A 14,067-nucleotide genomic window follows, 5' to 3' on the forward strand; every position below is an offset into this window, starting at 1 on the left:
AGAAAATGTCCTGAATAGGGAAATCCATAGAGATTGAAAGTAGATTAGCGGTTCCCAGAGGCGGGAGAAAGGGGTGAATGAGGAGTGACTGCTAATGGGTAGTTCTGTTTGTGAGGGGCGGGGGAGGGGAGTGGGAAGTGGTGAAAATGTTCTGGAATTAGCTCATGGTGATGGTTGCAAAACTTTGTGAATATGCTAAACACCACTGAATTGTACACTTTTTTTTTTTGAGACAGCGTCTCACTCTGTTGCTCAGGCTAGAGTGCAGTAGTGCAATCTCGGCTCACTACAACCTCTGCCTCCCGGGTTCACGTGATTCTCCTGGCTTAGCCTCCCGAGTAGCTGAGATCACAGGCACGTGCCGCCATGCCGGGTTGATTTTTGTATATTTAGTAGAGAGGGGGTTTCACCATGTTGCCCAGGCTGGTCTTGAACTCCTGACCTCAGGCGATTCACCCGCCTTGGCCTCCCAAAGTGTTAGGATTACAGGCGTGAGCCACCGCGCCCGGCTTGAATTGTACACTTCAAAAGGTGGAATTTTATGGTGTTGAATTACATCTTTATTTTTTTAACGGGGGGAAAATGACGCCGCTGGAGAGGAGTTAGCGGAACTGAAACAATGAAATGGTGCGCGAGTGTCGCCTGTCCCTGTCGCATCCATCCCAACGAAGTTTGGGCCCTGGAACGGTGCACCAAGAAGGCCTGGGGGGAGAGACGCTGGGGCAGGATCTGGAAGAAAGACGTCTCAGGATTCGAAGGGAATGCAGCTAAGGTGGCGGCGGAGGTTCGCCTAGGACTGGGGAGGCGTCCCTAGGCTCAGAAGTCGGCCCGGCCGGAGCGGAGATTTAAAGGTTGGAGCGCAGAGGCTCTTAAAGAGGCCGAGTCGAATTCCCACTCGGCGTCCACCTTAAAGCCAGCACTCCCGGCGCCACGGATCTGACCCGGGTAAGTGCTGGGCCGCGGGAGAGACGGCGGCGCCGACCCCAGCCCCTGGCGCTCTAGCGCGCCCTGCCGGGCCCAGGGGACTCGGCGCGGGTGGGCTGGAGTTCGCAGGCGCGCGTCCTGGGGGCCGGGGTGCACGCGGGGGCGACAGGGTCGAGGCACCCGGCCCGGGCTCCCCACTGTCGCGCCCGCCGCGGCGCTCTATTTTTAGCAGGCGCTGTGGCAATATAAGGAATGCGCGGCGCGGTAGGCGCTCGGGGCGCACGCTGGCGGCGCGGTCGCTTTAAGGAGGCGCCGGGGCGGGGACGGACCGGAGTGGCCGGCTGGCGGGGAAGCCGTCAGTCCGGCGGCCGCGGGGCCCGGCGGGCGCGACGCTGCCTCCTCACCGGCGCAGGCTAGGAGGGGGCGGCCTGAGTGCCGGAGCCGAGCCGGGGCTGGAGCTCGCGGTGAGTGGTCGGGCGGCCTTGGAGGGTAGGGGGCCCGGCCGCGCCGCCTCTCGCCCCGGCCGTCGCTTTGTTCCGGGGCGGGAGGTGTGGCCGCCCTCCGGGCTCGGCCGCGCTCTCCGCTTGCGGGGTGCGCCCTGGGACCGGCTGTGCGTGGCGTTTTGCCCCCATCGCGGGCTCCCGCGTAACGGTGTGCGTTCTTGAAATCGGCCACGACCAAGACCCCAGTGGGGAGGGCCTGCGCGCCGCTCAAAGAGACCCTTTCATGGTAATTACAGTTCCTTGGCTGCCTGGGCGAGAACCCTGTGGGTAGATGGGCGGCAGGACGGGGCGGGGGGGTGGGGGACTCTTTACCCCCCCGCCTTAAGATGGCGTTAACGAGGGGAGGGATCCGCCAGGGAGTTGACAAATTCATCTGAATAATAAAACGCAGGCTGCTTCAAAAACAACCCTTCACTACCCCCGGAGGTTTGGGGAGCTGGAGCTGTGGTCACAACTAGGGCCTGGGCTCATACATTGAACTGACCTGGCTGGGGCATCAGACACGGTGCCAGTCCTGCCCTGCGGGGAAGACAAGAGCACAAAGTGACAAGCCAGTGTGGTAAGTGCTGAGATCCGGTAAGCCCAGGGGTTGTGGGAGCCCCTAGGGGTCCCTACTCCAGAGTGGGAGGTGAGAGAAGGCCCCCTAGAGGAGATAATGTCTGGCTGGCCGCAGCATATACACTGGACACCCAGTTAGACTCTGGCTGGAGCTGAGGTCTGTTCTGGCCTGGGGCAAAGCGGAGTCTGGAGAGGTGGACAAAGTCCATCAAGGCCACTGGGGCCTTGATCATAGAGCTCTGCCATTGCCCCTACTCCCCAGTGGCCCCTGATGGTGTGGAACCCCCTGGCCTTGCTTCTCTAGGACTCACTCTGTCCTGGACCTGACCAGAGAGGGTGGCTGACAAGGCTCGGAATCGTGGCCTCCAGGGGTTTGTCTGGCAGCAGAAGTAAGATGGAGATATGACTTTAAGAGCTCTGAAACTCCACTGTAATAACAGCAACCAACAGGGCTTACAAAGACCAGGCACTTGAAGTGGATTTGCTCATCATTTAACAAGACACCTCTTGACAAGACACCTCCAGAAGGAGTTTGTTTATTATAAAGGATGGAGGAACTGGGGTGAAAAAGAGCCAACAGCTTGCCCAAGATCATATCTGAAGTCCATGCTTTTGGCCACGTGGCTGTCCTGGGCTTGGGAAGGCTCTGGTGCAGCCTGTGTTAGAGTTTTGTAATATATTGTTTTATAATTATTCACTATAGACATTCACTGGTGGGTTGAAGTGTGAGGCAGTGAGCTGTGGGTATTAATAACTGACCCGTGTCAGAAGCTTAGCAGTGAACAAAGCAGTTTCTCGGATACAGTTCTTAGAGCTTCTCCTGCTTCTTTTCCCGGGAAAGAAACTTGAGCTGCTAACATTTTGTAAACCTCCTAATTTCCTGTAAATCACATGTCCTTGCTGACTGGGGCTGAAAATGTTTCGGGCAATGGTTTTCACCCTTAGGTCTGTTCACACTGCCCAGCAGCCAATTAGCTTCCCTCTGTAGTTTATGGTGTAGTTTGTCCTTTTTCTGCCGGGGTGGGAGGCATGGGGCTTTCATGCTCTGGGGTTTTTGAGGTCTGCCAGCCTCTGGGGAGGGAGGTGTTGGGCAAGCCTCGTGCTCTGGTGGAAACTGATCCCCTAGATGTGACCTCGGCATTTCCTAAAGCTGGGGGCGGGACTGGGGGTAGGCGGTAGTCAAGGTCCTTTGGTGAAGCAAGCGATTGTCTCCAGCATTGTCAGCTTCGCTCCTCCATAAGATAGTTGCTAATTTCCACCTCTCTTTTCACCTACATAAGACACTTTGTGACAAGTTTAACTTTTATGTTATTATTAGCTCTAGCCACTGGTATTTCACACTCAGTTCATCTGAGCTACTTATAAAGTGACAAGTCCAGCCAGGGCAACATGGTGAAACTCCGTCTCTACAAAAATTAGCTGGGCCTGGTGGCACGTGTCTGTAGTCTTAGCTACTTGGGAGGCTGAGGCGGGAGGATTGCTTAAGCCCAGAAGGCAGAGGTTGCAGTGAGCCATGATCACGCCACTGCACTCCAGCCTGGGTGACAGAGCAAGACCCTGTCTCAAAAAAAAAAAAAAAAAAAAAAAGTGACAAGTCAGTTACCCTTGGGGTTGGTTTGGTTCCTGAGCTCTGGTGATCACCTGGAACCAGGAATGACTATTGGCCTCTGATAAATTAGGTTCTTGGGATGACTGGTCCTAACCTTAGTCAGAATCACATGTTGACCAGCCTCCTGGATCTAGTGAGTTCTCAGGGAAATGTGGCTTCCATAATATATTTCACATCTGATTTAACCATTGTAATCTGTTGTGCCAATGAAATGCCCCCAGAGTGTGTCTCCCTGAAAGCAATTGAAAAACATACCTGCTCATGTGCATTGTGTAGTTTGTACAAGCATACTCATGTGAACTGAATGGGAATGCATTCTTGTGCAATGCTGGAATGCTCTCAAGTGTCGAGAGGATGTGCATTGAGTTCCAGAGGCTCTGTACCTGCCAGGCCCTGGGCAGGCATAGAAGGTACAGTCACCTTTATCTGGAGACGGGATAGAGAAAGGAGCTGGAGGAGTTCCCTGAGACCTGGGACACCTGGCAGGTACCCATTGTCTAGGGACTGAGCAGAGAATTCAAGCTTTAAGAGGAATTTTCTTGCTGGACTCTGAGTCCCTGCCAGCCCTCATAAGTCTTAGATCATGCCTCTGAGCCCTGTAGTACTGAATCAATGGGGATGCTTTTGGCTGCAAGTAACAAAACCCAAATAACAGTAAGTAAGATTAAGCAGAGCTCAGATCTCCCAAAGATGCTCTTTGCTCTTGGAAGGTCTCTGTACACAGGAATGGGATATCAGTGCCACTTCCAGCAAGTTCCTGCATGGGACAGGTAGCCATAAAGGCTGAGTGTCTGGAGTTCAGAGTAATAGGTTTTGTCTTCTTGAGTCACAGCCTCTTTAATATGCTGATGAGAAGCCCAGGGAACGTTGATGTACAAAGTTGGTCATGTAATTCAGGGGATTCATGGATCTCTGAAAACCAGCCCTGGATCCCAGTTTAGCCGTCTCTGATCTAAAGGCACGTGACTTCTCTAATGTTCATGGCAGACCTATTCTGTAAGCCCATTGTGCAGCCAAGTCAGCATGCCATTCCAGTGCAGTGTGAGAGGGCAGAGATGGGGGCCAAGAGTACAAATAGAGTGGGACAGTTGTCATTGCCCAGCCTGTGAGTTGAAGTCTGTGCAGTCAGCCAGTGGGTCTGACAAAGAGGGCAGTGCTGGTGCTGCCTCATGCTTCCGCAGAGGTGATGAGGTTCAGGCTGAGGTGGAGACCACGTTGCACTCGCCACGCATTCAATGGTGCCCCATCTCTTGTTCTCTAGGTAGCATTCCCGCTACCTGTGTGATGCAGTTGGTTCCACCTATTCCTAGAGACTCCACCCTGGCCCTCCTTGCCCTGGCCCCCACCACTGAGCCCCTAGGGCCATTTAGCTGGCCAGCATGATCTAAGACAGCTTTCTGCAGGCATTCCTCTTGTAGGAGTCATGAAGCAGCAATGTGTATTTTGCTTCTTTTTGTTGTTGTTATATTAAAAAATATTTTTTATATTCTAGTCCAATCCATATTATTTGATTTTTTTGGTTATATATTATATATAAAAATGTATTTTTTGTATTTTGCTTCTTAATGTCCCTATCATTGTCTTTAATATTCTTGGTAGCTTCACTAGGTGGGGACTGCTGCATGACAATGTGGGTCATCACCGGTTGCTGAAGTGACTTTCTGAGTCTCAGAGGGGTATAGTCCTGGCATCAGGCGACCTTGACGGATAAAACAATATGATTTACACATGGGTTGTAGTGCTAGTAAGATTTTGGAGAGCACCAATAAGGAATTCGGCTGTGCAGCTTGTAGTGGCCAAACAAAGGAGGGTGGGTGGAGAATTGGGAGCTCTGGTTCTGGCCTCTGTGACCATCTATAGGGCCTTGTCTGGATCCTGTGCTGCCTGGGCCCAGGCTCCATCTGTGACTTCTCTGCCCAGCCTTCAGTGTCATCATGGGGATTAGATAAAATATACACATGAAAATACGCTTGGGAGGCCAGAAAGGGCCGGAAGAATGAAGAGCATTATACCAGTATTCAAGCAACCTTCAGAGGACAGAATCCGAGACCCAGAAGGAGCCTCCTGAGTGTCTTAAGTCAAGTCACACCCCGTAGAGCACATTTCTCATAGTGGTGAGGAAGATGATTTTAGATGGGACATAGCATCTTTCATTTTAATAGTTATATACTGGTTTATTTAAATGTATTATAAAAATACAGGCATCACAACAAACTGGGAGTTTTTTAATGGATATTTTGCTCAGATTAAGGCTAAAGAAGTATTTTAAGTTAAAAAAAGATAAAATTTTTTAAAGTATGGTGGTTTTCAGATTAAGCTAGTTATAGTACAATAGTAGACAAATATGGCCCAAATGGGAAAGTGAGCCCTTGAGGAAAGGCTGGGAAACTTTACACAAGGGGAGTCCTTCCTTCCCTGACAGCCCATTAGGGGTGTGTCTTTGACTTCACCTGGACCCTTCTAGAGACACAGCGTCTCTACCCTTTGAGTCAGTCCACTGCATTTGTGGAGTCTCTCATTGTTGGGAAGTTCTTTCCCTTCTTCCCTTAACCTGTCCCACATGAACCTTTGACAGTCCTGCTTTTCTCCAGCATGAGCAGCTTTACTTTCTTCAACTGCTCTTCAAATGTCATGGTTTAAAAACAGCCCCTCTGTATGTCCGTCCTTTCTTCCATCCATCCTTCTAACCACCCACCTACCCATCCATTCATTGATCCATCTCTCCATCCATCTTTCCTTCAGCAAAGACTTGTGGGCTGGACCCTGTACTGTATACTTTATATTCGCTATCTCTAAGCCTCACAAAAATTTTGTTAGATGTAGTTAACCTTTTATAGATGTGGAAACCGAGGCTCAAGGAAGTTAAGTAGGTCACCTGCAGTCATAACCTGAAAGAAGCAGAGGCAGGAAGGAATCTGGCCATGGTCTGTCTCTTCCTGAAGTGCATGCTCCTTCCGTTAGACCGTGCTGTTCCCAGCACTGGATGACCAAAAATGTCATGATCCCTTCTCTCCTGGTGCTTGGGGGACCTATCCCATGGAGTTGTGGCTCTACATAATCAGTGCAGTGAGCAAAGGCCTCATGAGGAGCAGGGATGGAGCAGCCTGTGCACGAAGATGTGGTGAGGCAGCAGAGGTGCAGAAGACGCTGGCTGGCAAAGAGAGGCAGCGAGTGCCTCGCTGGCAGAAGTCTTCCCTGACTGTCATTAATCTTATAGTCAAAAATGAACCCCTAAATCATTTGCGCACTTTTTTTTTTTTAATTTTGAAAAAGAAAAGTGTAAAGGATAGTATAACAAATACCGTGTACCTATTACCCAAGATGAACAGATGTGACCATTTTGTCTGCACTTGATCCTTTTCACAGTAGGGCTGGACTTAAAACCAGACCACTCATCCTTTGCCCTGGCCAGTTTGGGCCCATCCTCAGCCTGCAATGGGCTTTAGGGAGCCTTGCTCCTGAGTTTTCACGTATTGGCTCTCTCTTGGGGCTTCATGTCTTCAGTTAATGCCAATGGGCCTCCCTGGAAGTTGTTGACTAAAGAGTCTTTTGCTGCTTCTGACCACATTGGGGAGAAGCCACTCTGGGGAGAGTGTGTGTTTTTGGCTATGACCTTTTTCAGAGAAGTTCATCTACCCTCACAAACACCTGCCTTGACCATTGTGGGTTTAGCCAGGCTGCAGAGCATGGTTTAGTCATAGCTGCCTAAACTGAACCGTAATATTAATGATAGGTTTGTATATTTGGAAGATAGAGAAAACATAATTCTCTTTTTATGATTATATGACAATGATAACAAAATGCTTTTTGTTGTTAGCAGTGAGGTCTCACTCTGTTGCTTAGGTTGGAGTGCGGCGGAGCAATCATAGCTTATCACAGCCTTGAACTCCTGGGCTCAAGCCATCCTCCTGCCTCAGCCTCCTGAGTAGCTGAGACTATAGGCATGTGCCACCGTGCCCATCTAATTTAAAAAAAATTTTTTTGTAGAGATGGGGTCTCCCTTTGTTGTTCAGGCTCATCTTGAACTCCTGGCATCAAGCGATCCTCCCACGTTGACCTCCCAAAGTGCTGGGATTATAGGCATGAGCTCCCACACCTGGACACAAAATACTTTATATACTCTAAAGTACAGGATGACTTTAAGAGAAGGAAACTAAAAGTATGATGGCTTACTTTCTAATCCATAACTTCACAGTTTTCCCTTCCTGCAGCTTTCACAGAAAAAACCAGGTGCCTGGTACTGGGTCCTTCTCTCTGCCAAGCAGGAGTAAGGCGGCAGAGCCAACCCTGCAGCTGCAGATAGAAGCTCTCCATGACAACAGGACGCAGCTTCTCACCCAACTGTTTGCAGCCTTCTCCTTTCCACCTACTGATTGACTCCTGAGCTGAAGCCTGATGTTATCCTGTTTGCATGTAGTTTGCCGTGAGTTAGAACAGTGAGTAAAGCTCAGCTTTTTAAAGCTGTGCAGAAAGATTCAAAAACTTCTGGAAAGGCTTCCTTATCCAGGGCAGATTCTTGTCAGTCCTTATTGGGGACCGAGATTTCATCTGGTTTCATAATAGATAGTGGGGACCTGCGGGAGACCCCAAGTCCTCTTCATTAAGTGCTGAGAATGTCTTGAAACATTTTCCTTCCCTGAGTTGCCCTTAAAGAATAACACCACCAGGCTCGATGCAGTGGCTCACGCCAGTAATTCCAGCACTTTGGGAGATTGAGGCAGGAGGATCACTTGTGGTCAGGAGTTCGAGACCAACCTGGCCAACGTGGTGAAACCCCATCTCTACTAAAAATATAGAACTTAGCTGGGCGTGGTGGCGTGCGCCTGTAGTCTGAGCTACTCCAGAGGCCAAGGCAGGAGAATCGCTTGAACCCGGGAGGCGGAGGTTGCAGAGAGCTGAGATCGCGCCACTGTGCTTCAGGCTGGCGACAGAGAGACTCTGTCTCAAAAAATAAAAATAAAAAATAGCACCACCAGATCCTTTTCCCTCATTCTGATGGAGATGCTGCAAAAGCCAGCAAAGGCTGAGTGCTGAGAGACCTCAGAAGGCCCTGCTTTACTGGGGCTTATCTTGCAATGGAAGCCGTACCAGTGAAGGCAGTTGAACATATTATACAACCAGTGCCTATGTGATTATGTGGAAATCCACATATGTGTTATACTTACAAGCATACCTTTTTAAAGACAAGTTTAGGTTTAAAAAGAAACTACTTGGCATACTGTATATTAGGCTGGCCCTAGTATACCAAGTACACAGATTAAATGTAAAAGTATTTGTGGGCATGTGGATCTGTGGGGAGATTGCTGGAGTGTAGTGGATTCAGGAGACTCCCCCACCCCTTTAGGAGCTGACCATTTATGGGGGGGGTGTTGGCGGCAGATTCTTGCCTCTCAAAAGCATTATGTATTCATTTCAAAAGCAAAATTAATTTTAGTTCAGTTTAGCTTTTTTTCCTAATTCTTTAGAATTTCATCATGCCTTCTTGAAAATTCTCCCTTTTTAGATAACCCACAAATTCATTTCTTTATATTTTCACTCCACTGGAAATGGAGGCTCAAGGAGGAGACAGGCAAAGCTGTCTTTCTTGGCCAACACTGCTCTCACCAGTCTGTCATGGTCTTCTTTCAATGTCTGCTTTATTATAAAGCAGAGATGATAGAAGGAGGGCGGGATCACTGTCCCAAAGCCTTGGGGGCGTATATTTTTAAAAACCTATGAGCCGTGCCTCCTTAGCCTTCCCTCTCCACCCACATTCCTCAGGTTGAGGTTCCTGGGGCAGAGCTGGAAGGCCTAGTCTGTCTCATGCTCCCGCTGAGGAAGTCCAGCCCGGGAGAGGCCAGGTGCCCTGGCACTCCCAAGCAATTAAGGCCAGCTGGCATCACAGCCTTCCCATCCACCCCCACTCACTGACCCCGTCCCCCCGTCCCGCCCACTGCAGTGGACAGCTGCCTGAGTCCACTAATCTGGGGCTGGGTGGGTGTTTCCTGCATGTTTGAGATTTTAGGAGGAAATCAAAATAAAGAAACAAAGCCTTTGTTTTATTTCTGGACTCCCAGCTGGGGATGGCTGGAGGGATGGAAAGCGGGGAACAGGAGGAGCAGGTCACTTGGCACTTCAACAAAATAACCATTCTAATAGAGCATTGAACAGGGACTTTTTCTATTTAGGGTTGGGGTGGGTTATTTAGGGTTGGGGTGGGTAAATAGGAAAGACGGCAGGGCTGGGAGAGCCCCTTTGTGTGGAAGGAGAAGGTGGGGCCGCCCTTGCCCCAAGCAGGGCCTCTGGCAGTGCCTGGTGTTCAGGCAGGGAGGGGTCTGAAGCCACCCAGCCGGGCTGCAGAATTGGCAGCCTGGGGACTCAGGGACTTTCAGTCCTCCCTTCCTGAAGGAACCCTCTGCTCCAATTTCTGTCCCACTACTTGTCTGTGTGAATCTCCACCTCTATAGCCTCCTCTTCCATATCTGTAATGGGAGTGTCCCAGCCAAACTCTGGCCTTCCTGCTCTAGTCCAGTTATACTGGGTCAGGCTCTCACCTGACATGTGGAAATGAAGAGGTACATCCCCCAGTATTTCTTAATTCTTCCAAAGGATTTTCTCCTTGTAGAAATTCTCTGAGGGTATCATTTATTTTCTTTAAAAATTGCCCAGGTATTGATGACAACCCTCCCCATCTGCAGTATTTCTGAAGATTTCAGGGTATGGGCCATGCCCACTGGCCGCCTGGCCTCCACTCCACTTTGCCCCATGTGCACACAGTAAGGTTGGCTTCTTCATCTGCTAAGCCACTATTTATTGTATATAACAGGCATCCACCAAGGGCTTTTAAGAAAGGGGGTTGTCTGCAGCCCAGATCAGGGCAGAAGTTAAAATTGAATGTCAGACACCCTCCCCTTGCTTGGTCACACCCTTGGAGAATGTCTCTGTGGCTGTCTCCTCAAATCTAGTTTACTGCTATTTTCCAGGGACCAGTTTTCCTGGATACTTTCCCCCAGACCTTCTGAAGACTCCAAATTTTCATTACTTTTGATTGCAGAACAAGGATAACAATCTGTCTTTGACTAGGCTGTGGGCTGCCCTTGTCAGATGTAAGGGGGTCTGGGCATGGTGGCTCACGCCTGTAATCCCAGCACTTTAGGAGGCTGAGGTGGGTGGATCACTTGAGGTCAGGAGTTTGAGACCAGCCTGGCCAACATGGTGAAACCCCATCTCTACTAAAAAAATACAAAAATTAGCGAGGCCTGGTGGCATGCGCCTGTAGTACCAGCTACTTGGAAGGCTGAGGCAGGAGAGTCACTTGAATCCAGGAGGCAGAGGCTGCACTGAGCCAAGATTGTGCCATTGCACTCCAGCCTGGGTGACAGAACAAGACTCTCTCTCAAAAAAAAAAAAAAAAAAAAAGATATAAAGGGGCCATTAAATAACTCGTCTAAAAAAGAATTAGGCACTCTAGACCTATACCTTTACCTACAGTAAGAACCAGCAGAAGCGCTGGGATTACTAAGCTATCGTTATTACTAGCCAGGTCAAGTCAGTCCTCTCCTAATGACCAGGGCAAAGCCAGGTGTTAATTTTTTCCCTTTCCTGTTAGAACATTTTGTAACATAAGGATTAGAGATGATGTAGATTGACAATCTTTATTGAGTACCTTCTCTGTGCCAGATATGTGCTGGGCACTGGAGATACAGTGGAGAATAGAACAGAGGGTGGGCCTTGCCCACATGGAGGCGACGGTCTAGTGGGGAAGATGCATTACATGTTTACATCTTGTAAACGACTAACTAAGCAGTTAAGTGCCAGCATACAAGATGCTGTCAAGGCAGACAGCTGGGTGCTTTGGGAGACCCTGATAGTCATCTCATATAGTCTGGAGTGCAGTGGGGGTCAGAGAAGTATATTTAAGGTGCTTAGCATGTAGTCAGGGCTTAATAAACGGTCATTATAATGACCATCCCTGGCCACAGGGCCCAGCCTGGTTCCACCTCCAGCTGGTGGCTGCTACCACCCACCAACAATAGTTTTGCACAGAGAGGTTTTCCATTAGGCCAAGGTTATACAGCTAGCAGAGGGGCTTTGATTCATGACTTTTTATAAAAGTGCTGTATGTAGAAAGCAGAGGGGTGGGAAGCTTCCCTCTACCCCCCAGCCAATACTGACCTTTGGACCGGCCTTGCCTCGCAGGAATGGAGCAGCAGGCTGGTTACTGTGGAGAAAAAATGCAGCAGTCATTTAGGGCTTGGGGAGGGAGATGTGAAAAGTAGCCTTCTGCTGAGTGGGCTTAAAACCCTGGGATTGGAAGGGTCCCTGAGAAGCCGTCACACCCTCCTCCAGCCTGGTTCACCACTCCAAAGCTAGGTGGCCAGTCCTCCTTCCTCCGCATCTGCTTCGCAGACCTTTGCAGAGGAAAATCCCACGCTCATTGCCATGCCTGCCTCGTTTTCAGGAAGTTTCCCTTTTATTTGGCTTCAGTCCGTCTCTCTGCAGTCTGGTTACTCTTTAAAAATGAATTGCCTCTCCCCACCTCAAGGAAGAACCTAGACCCTATGTCTTTCTCATTTTTGGTCAAGCATATACACTTTCACATTCTTCATTAATGGTGTCTAACATCTTAAATATAAATAGTGAAAACACAGCAAAGCAGCAGCCTTTTTTGAATGTACCTTTTTGGCCTCCACCTCTCTGGGCTCTGACATACTCCTGGGGTGGGCTGTGTGCCTGTCCCTGAAGAATGCCAGGCTGGCCCGTGTCCTGCAGCCCAAGTAACCCCTGCTGCTCCTCTCTTCAGTGAGATCATTTCCTTTGATCTCACACCTCCTTGCACCAAAGCCAGGCCTGGCCAAGGCAGTGCGAAGAGTTGTCTGCCTTCAAATGGCCGTGCCACTCAGATGTGTGTGTGCTCAGGAAGGATGGGTACAGAGTGTTGATTTATTTGGGTTATACAATGTGTAAAACTTTTTCATTGGTGGCCAGTATTTAAAATAATAAAATAGCCAGCAATCTGAGTTTTTGCATAGACTCAGATTGCTGGCTATTCTTTAAAAATTTAGACTATCTGGCAAGCTCATTGCAGATATTATGTTGCAGCAGTCAGCTGGTGCGGGGTGTCAGTAATCTCCTGTTTGCGCAGGCCCCACTGCTCCCTGTTGCCTGTACCTACCCCCTTCTATCACTTATTGACACAGCCTCTGCCGGCACGTGCACGTGACTTTGGGATGTCCGTTTGGTTCTTGATTCCCTCTTGCTGCTAGTGCAGGGCAAAGCAGTTGAGATGGGGGATCAGTCAGAAAGCATCCGTCTCTCAGGCAGGGGCCTGTGAGATGCAGAGGGATGCCTGGCCCTGGGATCCGGGCCTTCCCTACCCTCTCTGTTGCCACCCTGCCCTTCTCCTGGGCTTACCAGATTGAACTGGCGGAACACCGTGATTCCATGAGATGAGCAGCTCTGGGCTGGGAAAGCTAAGGAGTTAAGGGACAACCTTAGCTGTGCTCTGGGGGCTGGGTGTGGCATCCCCAGCTCAGAAGGCAGGGCCAGTCAGGGGGCTATGACCTGGGTGCTGGTGGGGGCTCAGTGCTTTGAGAATTTGGACAGCAAGGAAGGACCCCTCATCACCACTTCTCCTGCTGGGCTGGTGCCCACGGGTGTCCAGTGGGACTCCTCACATGGTATGTCCTTCATGAGGCCTGCCACCGCAGTCCTCTAGGTCCTGTGTGGCCCATGGCATAGTGCCCACATCACCTCTGCCCTACTGTCTACGCAAGCCAGACTCCCAGCCAGCTGCCAGTATCACTCCTGCATTTGGAAATGCAGACAGCAGACAAGTTGGAGCATCTCTGAGCAGAAAGCTGTGCCAGGGCTCTGGGGTGCCCAGAGAAAAAGAAGACAAGGCCTGGCCCTTTGTCCACTGTCCCACTCTAGCAGAGGAATGTGACTGTGAAGTAACACCCAGCTCCTAGATTTGAGGGCAGATGAGGAGGGGCATGCTGAACTTTCTGGTCAGAGAGATGGCCTTGGACGAACCACAGAGCCTCTCTGACCTTCACGGTTCCTGAAGGGGCTAAACAATGCCTCTTGGTGAAGCGTCTTGAGTCATCACATGGAATAATGGCTGTGGAGCACTTGCGCTGCCATCTGCCACCTGGCTGGCATTCCATAGATGGAAGCAAGGTGGCTCAGTGGAAGGAGACCTTCGGGGATAGAAGAGGGCCTTAGAGGAAGGAATCGTTTCTGGGGGATGGGACCTGACACTTGGGTACCATCCCTGTCCTTGAGGACACCAGACCAGGAATCAGCAGAGCAGAGGCCATGCAAGGGGAAGGGGGCACTCGGGCAGCTCAAGAAGGGCCTAGAATGTTGTGGTCAGCGGGGAGAGCTTCATGGATGGCATTCCAGGAGACTCTGTGCTTGGGTTAGTTGGGGAGTGATAATGCTGGAGTGGTGGGTGTGACAATGCTAGTGGTGGTTGCGCAGGCCGGGGGC

General features: G+C 50.3%; 1 protein-coding gene across 5 annotated transcripts in view; it reads left to right on the plus strand.

The window, feature by feature from the left end:
* Positions 1-202: 202 nt before the first annotated feature.
* The window catches only part of MRAS (muscle RAS oncogene homolog), a 58,378-nt gene continuing 44,513 nt past the window's right edge, over positions 203-14,067 (plus strand). The window contains exons 1-2 of one of the 5 annotated variants that reach the window (XM_054482331.2): positions 1,168-1,653; positions 1,819-1,986. The gene's annotated coding sequence lies outside the window, so the exon portion shown is untranslated. Of the gene's footprint in view, positions 946-1,116; positions 1,654-1,818; positions 1,987-14,067 lie in introns of those variants that run through there. The other 4 variants (XM_054482333.2, XM_054482334.2, XM_054482332.2 and 1 more) reach the window with 4 other exon arrangements.

Source organism: Pongo pygmaeus, chromosome 2 (assembly GCF_028885625.2).
Source record: "Pongo pygmaeus isolate AG05252 chromosome 2, NHGRI_mPonPyg2-v2.0_pri, whole genome shotgun sequence".
Lineage (NCBI taxonomy): Eukaryota > Metazoa > Chordata > Mammalia > Primates > Hominidae > Pongo > Pongo pygmaeus.